The following is a 17,842-nucleotide window of genomic DNA, read 5'->3' as shown; positions in this document are numbered from 1 at the left end:
CTATTTATTATTAAGGGAGAGTTATTAGCATGCATTCCCCCTATGAGTTGTACAAACATTCGATTGATCGCTCCTGCAATATCATCGATTCATCGAGAAACTTGTTCTATTCTAGCATTGTTATTTTCTATCGTAGGGTTTAAAATTGTAGCCATCTACTGAGTAAGCATATTGACTAAGTCATGATGGTTATCTTTAATCTATCGTCTAAACATAGCAAAAAATTTAACCATATTAGGAGACGTTCCGACAGAAATTTTTCTCGACATTTTTTAAAATATAGAAGTCCTTACTCCACCAGTTGGCAACCTTGTCGGGGTTGTCCTTGTACCCTGTGTCGGAAAGACATTTGGCATCATCAAGGTGGGTTGTGAAGACATGGGTACCAACCTAAATATGGTGGACTATTCATCATATATTGATAAGCATTATAATTTTTTATATTAGGATTATAGTTAGTTGGTATACCCACTGGAGGGTAACCTGGAGGAGATGTAGGGTTATACAAAGGATTATTCCTTGTAGTTGTCATGCCTCTCACATATCCCGTGTTGGGATTTTCAAATAGTGGAAAATAATTTGAAGGCAAACTATATGGAGGCCACATCGTGATCACAATCAAAGAAATTTTTTCTATAATCACAATATTCATCCTTCAACTTGAAGTGTTGATTTGTGGGATAGTTTCTGTCTCGGGACCTCTTGTATGTTCTCCGGTATCATTATTTGACGTATCAATCGAAGTAGAGGTTCTATCAGACATTATGAATTTGTCATTGCGTAATTGCATGCAAAGTTTGACAAGTCACTTAACCTAGGGTTTCACTGGGCGTGCTAATTTGTTTCACATGATTTTTGGTAACCTCAACAGGATGTCGAATCAAACTTGTATCAAGATCTCAGTTAAGGGAGCAGATACGATTCCTTTGAAAAAGAGTGGGCTCGACCCAGAAATTACTTAGTGTTTGTGTCAAAATGTGTATAAAATGCTCACTGATATTAAACTGTGGCAAATAATGTAAAAAATTGCAGTAAAAATAAATGAAAGCTTTGAATAACCAAGAAAGTAAAATTAAAATCTAAAGAAAGCAAAATGATCGAAAAAAGAAAAAGAAGAAAACTCAAAGAAGATTAAGATAAAATAAATTAATAAGAAAAAAAATAACAAAGAAAATAACAGAAAAGAAAACAAATGAAATAAATTTAAAATGGAGAAACTTATATGTACTTGCACTCTATGATTCTTCTTGGTGTTAGTGTGACTTAGATTTTTATAGAGTTTGGTGTGATGGTAAAATGTTTAGATTGAAGTCCCTTATTCCTTCTAAACTTCTTTTATTTATAGATCATGAGGATAGATCTACGGAATGTATTTCTCTTTCTATGATCTAGCTTCCTTCTTTTTCACAAACAACGACCTTGTCTTGACCATGAAGAATCTTGATATCCAAGTTTGTCATTCTACATCTTTTCTCTTCATCTTGCTTCCTAAAATTTGTGCCCATGTTCTCAACTTAAGTTGAGGGTCAAACAAAAGTCTTAATGTTTAAGAAAAACAATAACTATTTTTCGACCTGTTTTTCATGTGTTAAAAATCTTCGATTTCAACACTCTTACACTGTCTATTATTAGCTTCAACTAATTCTTTTCTTTAGATTGACACAATCTGTGGTTGCAGCTCATCCTGGTCGTGGAATCTATTTTTGACCCCAACAAATTTCTATGTTCTGTATCATCCTGTCAATTTGAAATTACTCCAACTTCAACTCCGATCATTCTTGACTTGATTAATAATCATTGTTCTATTTTATCGTAGTCGAATTTCACCACCAATCAAATTTTTTGTATTAATACTATTATTATCTACTAATATAAGATTTTTAACACTTTTTTATTATTATTTGTTAGAGTCCAACTTCCATATTGGACTTAAAGTTGTAATTAGTCCAAGAGGACTCTCTCTAAGAGTATGCTGGCCATAAAGAATATAATTTAGACTATATATATCTACGTCATATTTTGTATATATTTTGTACAAATTTATTTAAATTCTATTCAGATTTACTTTTTAAATACCGTAAATAAATAACTTAACACACGGTTAAAGAATGTTTTTTATTCCTAATTATTGTATCTCTTATACATTGTTATCGACTTAAACTTTAGAATATTTTAATGGCAGAGGCGAATTTAAGAGAAAATAAGTAGTGATTTTTTTTCCTCAGAATTTTAAAGAAGTGTATATATGATATATGTACTTGATAGGATATAAAATATTTAGTGACTTTATATGTAATTATTTTTAATAATATAATAGGTTTAAGTTCTAATCATTTTTGTCGTATGATTATTTAATTAATTAAATATTATACACTCAACTTTTTATACTTTTTTAAATTAATCTCTATATACTTATTTCTATGGAAATAATAACTGACATCGTTATGTTTTGATAATTACATTGTTATATTAGAGATAATTATTAGTTTATTATTTGTTTTCAAATTTTTAAAATTTTTAAAAGAATTATTTTTAATTAAAAAATATATAATAACTTTTTAACTAAATACACTATAAAAATACCAATATCTTGTAATTTTATAGAATACTATTGATATTGTTATATTTTTTTATATAACTCATGTCAAAAACAAAATTACTAAAAAAAACTTTATGATTTTTTTTTATATATTAATAAACCTTTTTTTAAAATAATTTAATATAGTTACATATTATGCATAAAAGTATTTATGGAATGAAAAAAATAACACAAAACCATAAGTGATTAAAATAGTTAGTAAAAAATATTAATCTGGAAAGATAAACATCTCTAAGATCTTAATTGTTTTTTTTATATTGATTTTACACTAATTTTTACTTGCTTCTCTTATTTCATTATTTTATGCGTTTATACCAACAACCTTCTTCTACTATTTGCCTGACTAATTTCAACAAGATAGCTATTGCTTATTGAATCTAACAATCTTCGTGGGATCGATCCTCACTCACCTGAGGTATTATTTGGACGACTCGGTACACTTGCCGATGAAGTTGTGCGAGTTCTAAATTCGCGCACCAAGTTTTTTGCATCGTTGGGACTCCTCACTAGTTCTACGTTTTCTCTGTAAGTCATGAGCAACTAAACCTCCTGGTTAAGGTTAGGAGCTCTGTTTATTTCTATGGATTAATAATATTACTTTTCTATTTTAATATATGCTTGATGACATTCTAAGGTGTGACTCGTTCTTAATACTAATGAAACTGGATGGAATGGAAGTATGACCATTTTTCTACATGAGTTCTTGTGATACTTGGCCAAGGTCACTTGAACTACAGCTTGAGAATACACCTCCTAGATGGCTAATCCACAACTCGTTGGGGATATGAGAACACCTGTTCAGCCGAGATATGGGATGATTAGGATCTTTGTGGTATAGACTAGAATACTGAACTTCATTCTCTGATTCAAAACAACTAACTTTGTCTGTGGCGTTTTAATAGGATCAGAGGATATTAATCACTAAAAGATTAGGATTAATTACTTACAATTTGCCATAGAATGAATAATTCATTGTTAAAATAGTCGGTAAGAGGTATTAATCCAAAAAGATAAACATCTCTGAAGTTTTAATTGTCTTCTTTATATTGATTTTACACTAATTTTTACTTGTTTTTTTTATCTCATTACTTTATGTGTTTACACCAATAATTTTCTTTTATTATTCTTTTATTATTTGTCTGATTAAGTCTAATAAAATAACTATTACTTACTCAATTTAACAATTTTAATTAGATCGACTCTCACTTACCTGAAATAAAAAATAATTACAAATTCATATAAAAATCGATTTGCGCATATCAAAATTTTTGGATTTGTATCTGCTTACAAGTATACTTCTATTCTCGTAGAGATGCCGCCAACTGGAGCAAAAATATATGCTACAATCAAATAAACCTATTATGAGAGATTATCTTACCTCGATGATATTATTGGACATTTGCAACCTAAAATTTGTATAAGAATAATATTACATAATCAGTAAATATTATTATTTTTTGTTAATATTTAATCAGTAATAATTTATACTTATATTTACAAAAATTTTATATGCAAAAAATATATAATTTATATTTATATTTATCAGAGTTTACACATATAAATCAATACAATTTGTATTCATATTTTTTAAAATTTACATATATAAATTAATAAAATTTATATATTAAAGACAATTTAATATTTATAGTGATCAAATAATAATAAAAAATATTAAAAATTACAGGTAAAATTTAATATTTATGAGTGGCCTAACAACCAAACTTATATAGAATGTCATATAACGTACTACCGCCTTACTTATCCCTTAACTATGTAACTGGAAATTCAACTCTCATTGTAGAAAAAATACATACTGTATACACTGCGTATTATTTAGCTATGTAACATTTTTACCGCAAGAGAATTAATTAATAATGTTGATGGTTTTCCAGCTTCTCTTTTTTAAATAATTTTTCAATACCTTAAATAAAGTGTATGACGAAAACTAGAGTGAAGTAAATGAAATCAGGTGTATATATGCGGCGGTATATAACTAACAATAACTAGCCGCAATGAGTTACATACACAACTTGATTGGTAGCATTTGATGAGAATGGCAATTTGAGTGACACATATTATTTACTCACTTCTTGATATTAAATGCATCAACAAGCTAAGCAGCCTTCTACATGCTTCTAGTTGTTTCTAAAGGAATTTCAACAAATAAATTCGTGACTTCAAAATGTTGAGGTAATATAATTTATATTCATATGCATATGCATATGAACAATAATAATAATAATGTTTCATTCCCTATGGTATTCTTTGTTCGGCTAAACAAGTAATAATTAAATGGACCAATGTTGGCCACAAAGGTTGCTTGTAAAATGGTTCATTATAATAGGATGGAAGCTAGCAGCGTATACCTTATCCAATAGCATACATAAGCCTTGTTAGAATTTTCTGTGTGGCCGAAATTTTGTAGTCTAAGGTGTCACCAGTAGTTGTCATGTGCAATCACATTACATACATATGACGACACAATAATTATTGTTATTATTATACTATACTAAATAATAATTAAAGTAATATTTTTCTATCTAGCTAACTCTGGCTAAATGGAACTCATGAAGTATGGAATAGAAATTGGAAAGCAATTGAAGCGAGTATATAGCTAGAAATTGTTTAGATGGATATATATCAGGAGTGGTGTCTTTTTTGAGTTCTAAAATGCATTGGAAATTGTGCTCAGATCTTCGATTGACCTGGAATTAGCAACAAAAATAGGTTCTTTGCATCTCTTTATTTTTAGAAAAGAGCAATTTCCCATATAAATAATGTCTGTGTGCTCGCGTATATATATAGAACACAAGTGAAGGAAAATATTTTACATGAAAAATGATATGAGAAAATTTGATGCGAATTCAAAAGAGTTAATAGTCAAAATCGTCCCTGAAAGATACCCAAATCTCCATTTTCGTCATCAAAAGATAAATTTAATCAAAATCGTCCTCGAAAGATTTAAAATTAATCACGTTAGTCCCTCCGTCTATTCTATCACTAACAACGTTAACTTTGCTGATGTGACACGTTAGTTTTTTTTCTTTTTTTCTTTTTGGTCATCCAAAAAACAGAAACAAAACACTAACTACCCAGAGCCCGACCCACCCGTACCCGTTGCAACATAACCCCCGCAATGTGGTTCTTCAAGCTTCACGCTACGCACCGTCTCCAGTAACCACCACAGTCGTCGCCGGATGTTGCAGAGATACCATGCCTTGCCTAAATTTCAACCTCTGCCACCTATCAAGCGTCTTAGAGCCCCCGCTCCACAGCTGCTGCCACCGTCGCCGCATCAATAGTATAGTGCTCGCTTTCCACCCCCAATCCAATTCGGTGCATGTCAAAATAAACAAAGGAATCAACATAGCATCATCACAATCTCAAACATGCAAAATAATTAACCAAGAGAAAATGTTCAATTTTAATGTTTAAGCAAAGATAAGACCTCGTTCTATGAACAAAACCAAGCATGCAAAAATGCAACCCAAAGATAAACCAAAAAATTACTAGAATCAAAAACACAAAAACAAAAGCGCATGATCAGTGTACCATGAATGATCACACCACCACATCTAATATGCCCCAAAAAAGGCACAATCTTTGGACACAACAGCTTCAAAAAATGAAAATTTCACACGATATAAAATAGTAGTAATAAAAGGGAGCTACAATGATAAAACATACCAGTATGGTGAAGGAGTGAGATATAAGCTTAAGCACCAAGAATATTTGTTAAATAACCCTAACGAAAGTGATAGAGAGAAGAAAAATCGTTTTTACAGAGACGACCTCCAAAATCCAAACTCCAAAGTAAGTCAGATCTCTCTCCAAATGTGAAAGACTTAATCCAAACCGATAGTAGAGAGAGGCAACAGCTGTGGAGCAAGGGTTCTAAGACGCTTGATAGGTGGCGGAGGTTGTGTTGCAGCGAGACGGGAATGGAGACTTGAAGCTACTCAGACAGTTGAGGAAGGATTTTAGGGGTGGGTACTGGTGGGTCGGGTTATGGGTAGTTAGGATCTGTTTTTGTTTTTTGGGCTTAACAGCCCATGATAAAAAAAAAACTAATGTGCCACGTTAGCAAAGTTAATGTCGTTAGTGACAGAATAGACGGAGGGACTAACGTGATTAATTTTAAATCTTTCGAGGACGATTTTGATTAAATTTATCTTTTGGGGACGAAAATGGAGATCGGAGTATCTTTCAGTGACGATTTTGACTATTAAATCGAATTCAAAATATAAAATTTGTGTTTTTTTAAATAAATATTTATTGTCTATATTTAATTATACATTTTAGTTTCAGTTATATTTACATTCTGTTATCACATATAATTATCTCATTTTCTATTAATTTAAACTTTTAGAAAAAGTAATATAAGAGTTTATATAATTTACTAATGAGTTATAACTCAAATGACATAATTTCTCCATACTCATGTAAAAGGTCGCGCGTTCGAGTCTCCCTTTGTTTGATAAAACAAAAAAAAACAAAAAGAATTTATATGACTTAAAAGCCTAGAATTTAATTTTTATTGGATCCAAAAAAAAAATTAGTATAAGACAAAAAAACGTTTATAAAAATTCATGCAAACTCAAGAAATCTCTTGTGTGAAGGGTATTAGAGATATAAATATTTTTATTCACCTCTTATTAGTTAAATTTGTGTGAGAAGTGGTATTACGATAAAAATTACTTTTCCCTTATCAAAATTTAGATGAACATTTAAAATTAAAATATAAGGTCATATAATTTTTTTAAAATAATTTTTATAAATGAATTTTAATTACAGTTATATATATAAATTCAAAAGCAAACTTAAGCTGATAATAGAAGACATGAATCGTTACATCATACATACACCTCAAATAAAAATTTTTGGATTTACTTGAATTTTTTTTGCTTAGGTTTTTTTTATTTGTTTCATACAATTTTTTTGAAACATAACAAAAATTGAATTCTAAACCTTTCAGACATAAAAATTCTAATACTATGTCATAAAATTATTATTTTTAAAGTTTAAATTAATAAAAAATATATATAAATAATTATATATCTCTAAAAATATATATTTGATGAGGTATAGAACCAGAGGTCGATTTATATTTGTGGCACCCTAGCATACATTCTACATAGATGAGGTGACACAAACACAATACAATTTGCACAAAGATTTTTTTTTTTTTTTTTGGTGTTGGATATTTCTCATTCACACAGATATAAGTGAACATGTGAATAATGATACATTACGAATTCAGTCTTTTGATAACAACAATAACACTAATAATGAGTTCTGAAAATGCTCTTTTGTTATTGTGTGGCTAAATAGTATTCTAATAAGTCATCATCCAAATGAAATATGGTTCTGTCAAATTGAATTGAAGCACAGCCAGAACTTGTTTTTCATGGTCGTCTCTGATGAGTGGCTTCATGGAAACGTTGGTAATTGTGTTGCAGTCTTCTAGTAGTATATAGTTTACCAACTTTGTTATTTAATTAATAAATATGAAACAATATAATATAGTAGTATAGTTTACTAACTTTGATATATTTAATTCAGATCGAGCATTTGTGGCACCGTGTCTACGAAGGATGCTGCAATAGAAGTAGAGAACTTTGTCTAGTAATGTAAATTTTCAATTTAAGGAACAAAAGACAAGGGAATTGCACATGTTGGTTACTGGTTAGATGACACTAATATTGTAACGATTTGTTTTCTTGACCGGAATTCGAGAAGTTTTCATACAGTAAAGTTGTTGTGAGTGTGAATGTGAGAACTGATCCCAAATAGAATAATGTTACTTGACTTGTGCAGTATATCCCAATATATATATATTTCTCTGTGGCAATAATAATTGGATTCTAAAGTTTTTTTATTCATAAATTTTGATACTATTATATCACAAACTATCTTTTCTAAAAGCTTACATATTTAAGAAATAATGAACATGAATGATTTTATATTTAGTATAAAATATCCTATTAATTTTTTTTTGAGTTTTTGATTTATAAATATGATACTAATGATGTTTGGTAAAGTTTTTTAGATATGTTTTTAAATTTTTAAAAAATTATTTAAGAGCTTTTGAAGAAGTTAAAAAATTTGACTTTTCTCTTTATCAAAAACTATTTTATCACTCATATTTATTACAAAACTTTAAAATAAGTACTTCTATGATAACTTTCTAAACACAAAAAAATTTATTATTTATAAGCTGTTTTTAATATAAATTTTTATATTTTAAGCTTTTTTTTTTTAAAAAATTTAATTAAGTTGTTTATCCAAATTGACTCTTAGTCTATAAATTTGTACCTATCTGATTTTGAAACTTTCTAACCATTTGAGTTCAACAAGTATTATTAGTCGAATTTTTTATTATAAAATAAAAAAAATCTTTAATTCAAAAAATAAATTAAATCAACTTTATTTTTGAAGATGTTTTTTTTTGGAGTTTATTTGAAGTTTGTCCAACCCCTCGGTGAACTTTAACAACTTTTTTACAATTCATCCAATTTTTCGATAAAATTGTGAAAATTATACAAAGTTCGCCTAGGCCTTCAACGAACTTCATTTGAATCACAAGATTCATCCAGGCATTCGACGAATTTGTTCTCTGCAACGGTAAAAAGTGAAGCCTATAAATATTATCGAGAGAGAAGCTTTACTCACTAAAAAAATACTATAAGAAAAACACAGAATATCATCGGATTTAACGTCGCACATTAGCATCTACCGGCGGACGTGGCAACGAATTCGTTAGTTCAAATCATTATCGCCGGATTTGCATTTTCGATGGTAAATTCTCTAGTAATAGTTGGAGGAAAAATGAAAAAAATAGGCATAAAATTTAGCGTCGGACTCAATTAATGGAATGCAGCATTTTGGCGACCCACAATGCGTTACCGTCGGCGATAAATTCAACGGTAAACTTGTCCTAAATTTAAAACGTGCACCCTGCCCACACATTTTTGAAACAGACACTCTCTCTAACTTCATCCTCGCTCTCTCCGCCCCCTCCTCCCAAAACCACCTCCACCAGCACCAGCCATAACCAACATCCTCCAAAGACTATGTGGACTAGGCTAGAACTCCTTGCGTCATGTGGTTCACTGTGTCGCCACTGCTTTAGTCGCTACTATCGCTGCTATTGTTGTTGCTGCAGCCGCTACTCATTGGAGTTGCCTCCTTCTTTCCTCTCTCTCTCTCTCTCTCTCTCTCTCTCTCTCTCTCTCTCTCTCTCTCTCTCTCTCCTATTTTTCATTTGTGGTTTTGTAAAAAAAATCCTAAATGCAACCTTGCAGGTTGGTCACCACTGCCCCCACTACGTCATCCATGCTGCCATCACCACGCCAGAAAAGTTCTTTGCGCTGCTGATGAGCAAATATTTTATATACTTTTTGGCATCCTTTTCATATAGGTTTTAGCATATTTTGTTTAGTTTTTATTATATTTTCATAGGTTTTAGTGTTAAATTCACATTTTTGGATTCTACTATGAGTTTTTGTATTTTTGTACAATTTCAGGTATTTTCTGACTGAAATTAAGGAGCTGGAGCAAAAGTTAGCAAAAGTCTGACTTAGAGACAGAGAAAGCACTGCAGATGCTGTCCGGATCTGACCTCCTTGCACTCGGAAGAGCTTTTCTGGAGCTACAAAAGTCCAAATGCAGCGTTCTCAATGGCTATAGAAATTTGACTTCTAGAGCTTTCCAACAATATATAATTTTCTATACTTTGCTTCAGATTAAAAAGTCCAAAACTGGCGTCCAACGCCAGCCTCCTGTCCCATTCCAGGCATCCAGCGCCCAAATGGGGAGACTAGCGTCCAAACGCTCAAAGAGGACCCCTAGCTAGCGTTCAACGCCCTAGAGGCCTCCTAACATGTGGATCTCATCAAAGCTCAGCCCAAACACTCACTAAGTGGGCCCTAGAAGTAGATTTTAGCACTAAAAGACTGTTTTACCCTTTCTTATGTAATCCTTAGTCATTAGTTAGTATTTAAAGACTTTTACACGTTTTATCAGGGGATTCTCCAGAGGAGACACACACCAGATTTCGTTTATCATTGTATTTCCTATCAGTATGAGTTTCTAAACCTCCTAGGATGAGGGGAGGAGCCCTGTTGAGTTCTATGAATTAATAAAAGTATTACTGTTTCTTTTCAATCCGTGTTTGATCCAATTCTAAGATGTATATTCATTCTTCAACATGATGAATGGGATGACCCGTGACAATCAGCTCCATTCTTTATACTAAGACCGCGTACCTGACAACCACCCGTGTTCATCTTGGGTTCATGTGAATACGTGACTGGAAAGCATTGAACCACTAGCTTGATTATACATCTCTTAGACGGTTAATCCACGACATCGTTGGGGACTTCTCGAGACACCAGTTCAGCCAAGGTATGGGGAGATTAGGGTCTTTGTGGTAGAGGCTAGAATGCAAAGGCGCAGCATTCTCTGATCCGGAAGATTCGACATTGTCTGTGGCGTTTTGAGTAGGATCAACAAGGGAATAGACTGCTAGAGATTCACCCCCATTCAGATTGAATGACCGCTGACCCGGTGTTTGATCTGAAGCAGAGGAGATTAATGACCGCGGCCATACGGCGTTGATCAAATACAGCCTGCCATAGAAGAAATCATTCACAATTGAAGATGACAGTAATACCAGAGTTAATCTAGAAGGATAAAGCATCTCCAAGCCTTAACCATCTTCTTGTCCCTGATTATAATTCAATTCACAAAGTATTTTATACACTATTCCTTTTATGCTTTTAACCAAATTGAAACCAATAACTCTTCTATCCGCCTGACTAAGATCTACAAGATAACTGACGTTAGGATTTTTGCTAGTAAAGAATTTTATAAAAATAGTCGCATTGTAGATATAGTTTCTAAACCAACAGAAATCCCTTCGTACAAACGTTTTGGTTGTCACAAGTAACAAACCCCTTAAAAATTGATAACCGAAGTGTTTAAACCTCGGGTCGTCTTCTCAAGGAACTGCAGGAAAGTATGTTCTTATTATTGGTTATGAAGATTATAAATTGGGGTTTTGAAGATGAGGAACAAGTAATTTAAATGGCAAGTAAAATAAATAAATAACTGTAAAATAAACTTTTGGCAAGGTATGATAAATTGGAAGTCCTATCCTAGTTATCCTTATCAATGATGATGAAAATTGAATCTTAATTCCACTTAGTTAACCTTTACTTAAAGCAAAGGAAGGTCAAGCGACTAATTAGTTTGATCTTCAGATCCTAGTTTCTTCCTAAGAAAAGATTGAGATTATTGAAGTTCAATTCAATTAGCAAAGGTAACAATTATCAATCATGTTGAGTTTGATGACTCCTGAGTTACTGATCTCTTAACCAAGACCAAAAGAGGAAAAAAAAGTAGATCTATTCGAATAAAAATGTCTTCAGATTGGAAGCAACAGTAACATAAATAAAAGAGAGCAATAATAAACTGAAATACCTCAAATAACGTTAATTAAAAGAATCATCTGTAACATAGAAGAATTCATAAATTGAATTGAGAAAATAAGTAATTAAAAAGGAATATTGAACCTGATAAAAAGGGGTAATCATGAAAGCAAGAAAAATCCTAAATCCTAATCCTAAAGAGAGAGAGGAGAGAACATCTCCCTAAAAACTACATCTAAATCATGAATAGTGAATAATTGGAGACTTTCCTCGAATGGATGCATTCTCCCATTTCATAACTTCTGATCTGTGCCTTCTGAACTTGGATTTGGGCCAAAAAGGGCTTCAGAAATCGCTAGGAGCGTTTTTTGTAATTTTTGGTGCGTGGCCTCTGTCACGTGTCCGCGTGGTCATCTGGAGTTTTCCTTATCACGCGGTCGCTTCAGTCATGCATCCGCGTCATATGCGTTTTGCTTAAAGCGCGCGATCGCGTCAATCACGCGGTCGCGTCACTGCCATTTCGCGCTGGCATACGGCCGCGTTGTCCATGCAATCGCGTCACTGCCAGTTTCTCCAAAAACTCCGTTTTGTGCTTTCCTTCCATTTTTGTATGTTTTCTTTCCATCCTTTAAGTCATTCCTGCCTTAGAAGATCTGAAACTACTCAACACACGAATCACGGCATCGAATGGAAATAAAGGGTAATTAAAATAATTATTTTTAAAGCATAGGAAACATATTTTTTCACATACATCACATAATAAGGAAGGAAAAGTAAAACCATGCAATTTTCATGAATAAGTGAGTGAAGGATTGAATAAATTACCTAAATTGAGCACAAAATATATCATAAAATATGGGTTTATCAACCTTCCCACACTTAAACAATAGCATGTCCTCATGCTAAATCCAAGATAAAGAGTAAGGTAAGGTTGAAGTGGTGGAATCTCATGCAATGCAATCTATTCTAAATGTAACTACCTAAATGAATTATGCAATTTTAATTGTTATTCACTTGTATATTAAACTTACATGTAGTTAAATTAATTCACATTCTCAAGGAATCATATATGCATAGCCAAACCTTAGATAATGATAAAGCACTTTTACAATTGAGATGGGAAAGAAAAATATTTTACAAACTTGCAAGACAATTAACAAATTAAGCAGAGATATATGTTGATGAGCTATTGAATCCTCACTGGATTTTGTGTTTACTCTCTAGTCACTCAGTGTTTATTGGGTTAATCACTCTATTCTTCTTTTTATCCTTACTTTCTATAACTTTGTTCTTCATCTAATCAATCAAAAATTATAGAATATAGGCATACAAAAATCATGAGGTCTTTAATTAAGGTTGTAATGGGGCCAAGGTAAAGGTAAGGGTATATGTATAAGGCTAAGTGAGCTAATAGGTGAATCCTTGATTAGTCTAAGATCTCACCTAACATACATACTTTGTAAGGCAAGAATTTCTTTACCTATTCACCCAAATTTTCCCACTTTTGATGTTACATGCTCATGCATTAGTTTTAATTTTGTCCCATGTGCATTGCTTTATTTTGTATTTGGGGCATTCTTTTGTATCCCCTTTATTCAAATACTGAAAAATAATTTTTTTTAATGCACATGGTAATTCAATTATTTTGATTTCACATAAGCATGCTTCCCAAAAATTTTTATTTTGAATTATTTTATTCTTTTTAACTTTCTACCCTTTGTTTTTATCATCCATGTTCCCAATAGGTTTCCCACACTTAAACAATACACACTTTCTATCTTAAGCTAACCAAGGATTCAACTTGGGATTTTTATTTTGTTTTTCTGCTTAAGGCTAGTATTGTGGTTTATAGAATAAGAGGGGATTTAAAGGCTCAAGGGGGCTAACAAGGGTGATGTAAAAGGTAGGCTAATTTGGGATAAGTGAGCTAGAATCAAACAGTGGCCTCAATCACTTTCTTGGTATGTATCTATATTCTATAATCAGACATATAGATTAAAACAAAGTAAAAAACACCAGAATAAAAAAGAAGGGCAGAACACACAGGAATAAAAATTATGGTTTGAATGTAACCATACAATTAAGCTCAAAACTCACAGGCTGTGTGTTCTCTAACTCAAAAATCATATATCAGTTATATATGTCATGCAAGTAAAAATTAAGAGTTTCCATTATTCTCAATGTAAATCTTAAGGTGGCTTTAAAGTTTTAGTGTTTCTCCTTGATGAAATGTTGTTAACTAACTAACATGTAATGCTATATACAAGGTGTGTGGATTGTTTTTATTATGTTAAAGTCTCTTGTTTACTTCCTTTTTATATTTTCAATTTAAACTAAGTTATCTTATGCTAAAAAGGGTAAACTATACTAATTAATCCACATTTTCTATAACTAATAAGTTAGAATTGCAACTAAACTAAATGGCTAAAATATGAACTAAAGTGCAACATGCAGAAATATAGTAAAAATACATGAAAATAGCAATGTATAAGTACTGAGAAAATAAAAAATAAACAGAAAAATACAGAAAAGTAGCAAAATAAAGTAAAAGAGTCTGTAGTGGTTCACCAAAAAAAATACGCTAGAGATGGCGACCTCCCCACACTTAAAATGAAGCATCGTCCCTGATGCTCACTCAAGCAGGGTGTGAAGGGGTGTCATCACTGGAAGGATGGGTAGCCGGAGTCTCTGTGGGGGTGGGCTGAGGATCTGCCTGCTGCAGAGGGGGTGCTAACTGAATAGGGATCTCTGGGTCTACAGCCTGAATCTGAGGCGGGGACTCCTGCTGTGATGCAGCCTGCTCCATGTCTGCCTGCGCAGCCTCTTTTTGTGGATGGGTCTCCGCCTCGTGATCATCCGCCTCGTGATCATCCGCCTCCTCTTCAGATGGCTCTGATGGTGTGTCAGACATCCTGAAAAATAGAAATCAAGGATATAATAAAAACAGGAAAACAAGGAGGCAAATAACAAAAGAAGCACATAATGGCAAAGGAGCAGTAGAATGATGAAAATGAGTTAAGTAAATGTGCATTAAGGATTGTATAGGAGTTAGAAAACTGAGAAGAAAAATTCACAATCCAAAATGTAAGATCCATAGAATTCATGTTAATTAGGAAAACCACAAACATGCTTTGAGTTAAAATAAAAGTAAAGAGTGAGTCAAAAAGCAGAGGGGGTTGTTAGAAAGTTAAAAGTGGTGTGAAATTGAAAAAGAGGTTAGAAATAAAAAATCAGTGAGTTAGTAAAAAGAAAGTTAAGGTAAGCGGCATAATGATTGGTATCTAAGTAACAAGGATTCACAATTATAAGCTACAGGCAACTCATATTCAAACAAGGAAGTTGATGATGATTCATATGGATACAGAAATAGTAGATATGGAATCTAAACATCAAAAATGCAGATTATTATCCAGGAAATTAAAAAGAATAAGAAAGCTTGCCCTGACATTCATGCAATGGTTTGGTAAAAGCAGAGTAAAGCAGAGTGCAAATTGCCAAAACCAAGATATGAATGAAAATCAAAACGGTTTACAGAAATTTGGGTAGCATTCCGGCTAAAATTGGATGTTCCCGAAAAATGAACAGTAACAGAATAGTTCATATAAGTTAAAATAAACTGCAAATAGATATAAATAAGATGAACATGAAGGAACATTCGCAATAGCAGCATGAATAGTAAGAACATCATATGAACAGTACGTAGAGCACAGCAACAGCAGAATTGCGAAAAGTATAAAGCAAGTAGCATGAACAGCGCAATTAACAGGCCTAAATCCACTAACCACATCCTAGGCTACCTAACCACCTAGAATCCACTATAACATGCATATCTAACTAGCCTAATTATGAACATAAACAAAAAAAATTATGGTATTAACTATGAATTGAAAGAAGGGTGGCGTTTGGCAGAACCTGGTAGGCGTATGAATGAAAGTGAGACAGAGAGATGGTAGGGGGTGGCTACGGTGGTGGCTGACGCGGCAGTTGAGGGTGGTTGGCGCGGCAGTGGTGGTTGTTCGGAGGCAGGGGGTTTCGGGTAGGGTAATGGGGGTAGGGTTTAAGGGGGAAGGAAGGGAAGGGGGCGTGGGTGGTGGGTGGAGGCGCGGCGGTGACGGCGCGGTGGGCGGTGGTTGTCGCGGAGGGGGTAGCAGTGGTGGAGGGAAGAAGAGGAAAGAAGAAGAAGAAAGAGAGGGAAGGAAGAAGGGGGTGGCGTTGTGGTGGGGTTTGGGTGGTCGACGGTGGGGCGGTGGTCGATGGTGGTGGCTGGAAGTTGGTGGTGGTTGGTTGCAGAGAAGGGAGGAAGGAGAAGGGGGTTAGGGGGGGCGAATGGGTAGGGTTTCGCGTGGATGGGTGTTATCGAATTTGAATCCACGCGATTGCGTGGGGAACGTGGTCGCGTGGCTGGGGTGGAATGGGGGTTGACGCGATCGCGTGAGTGATGCGATCGCATGGAATGGGTAAAATGATGAATGACGCGGTCGCGTGAGGCATGCGACTGCGTCGCTGGAAATTGTGCTAAATGCAAAATTCCAGTGTCGTTTCAGCGCAACTCTCTGTCTCCTTTGGGGTGTTGTGCAATCCACGCGACGCGATTGCGTCGCTCACGCTTTCGCGTGGGATGAGTGTTGTGCAAGTGACACGATCGCGTCAGGGACGCGACCGCGTGTGTCATTTTGTGCGAAACGCGCAACAGCCGTACGATTCCAGTCCAACTTTCTGGGCATTGGATCCTTACGCCGATTTCCAGATCACGCGGCCGCGTGAATGACGCAGACGCGTGGAAAGTGTTTTTCGCAACTGACGCGATCGCATGAGTGATGCGGTCGCGTCGCGCGCCCTTTTTTTTTATGCAGGTATGCAATTATGTAGTATGCAATGCAAGTGAATAATATTTAGGTTCAATTGAAAAGGAAATAAAAATAAATAACACGAAATAAAACTGAAAAAGGAACGACCATATCATGGTGGGTTGTCTCCCACCTAGCACTCTTAGTTAAAGTCCTTAAGTTGGACATTTGGATGAGCTTCCTGTTTTGGCGGCTTATGCTTAAATTCATCCGGAAATCTCTACCAATGTTTGGAATGCCAATGGCCTCCGGGGTCCCAAACTACGCATGTAAAGCTTCTGAGCAGCTTCAAACAGATTCTCAGGTTTCCGGGGTGGCGAATGTCAAAATAGATTCCAGGATCCCAAACTTTACTTTTAAATCCGCCTCCGTCTTGATCTATATTTTTCCATCCGGGCGGTTTAGAAAGTAGATTCTCACCATGGTGACCAAACGTTTTTCGAGATCCATTCGATTGATCACGATGCCAATCCGTGCACTTCGAGTTGAAGCGTAGAACCTTATTGAACCTTGTGCACCAGCTCTGAGTACGAGCCATTTCCTTCTTACTCTTAAAGCTGCAGAGAGCTCTAAGCTGGCCATCTGTTTCAAGCAACCCATATTCAAGTGGAAAAATAAAGCTAAAGGTTAAGGATTGTACCCACTTGAAGCTTGTATTGGGTGGTAATGGCCTTGGGATAGGTATTTCCAGTGGTTCTGTAAGTTCTACTCCCTTGTGCTCTTCTGTGAATTTCTTCACTTCCTTGCAGACTGCTTCAAATGCATCCATGTCCTGATCAAAGCCTTCTATGTCTTCCTCGTCACTTAAGTCATAAACGGGAGGTTGAGAGAAATCTACCTCTGCATCATCTTCGTATTCACTTGGGGAAGATTCTTCGATCTCAGAGAATTCACTTGCGGATGCAAGTTCATTACTAGGAGAACTTGACTTGAGATTATCATCATCAAGGAAACTTGCTTCTTGG

Source organism: Arachis ipaensis, chromosome B8, assembly GCF_059453495.1.
Source record: "Arachis ipaensis isolate K30076 ecotype BB chromosome B8, ASM5945349v1, whole genome shotgun sequence".
NCBI lineage: Eukaryota > Viridiplantae > Streptophyta > Magnoliopsida > Fabales > Fabaceae > Arachis > Arachis ipaensis.
This window is presented reverse-complemented; position numbering follows the sequence as displayed.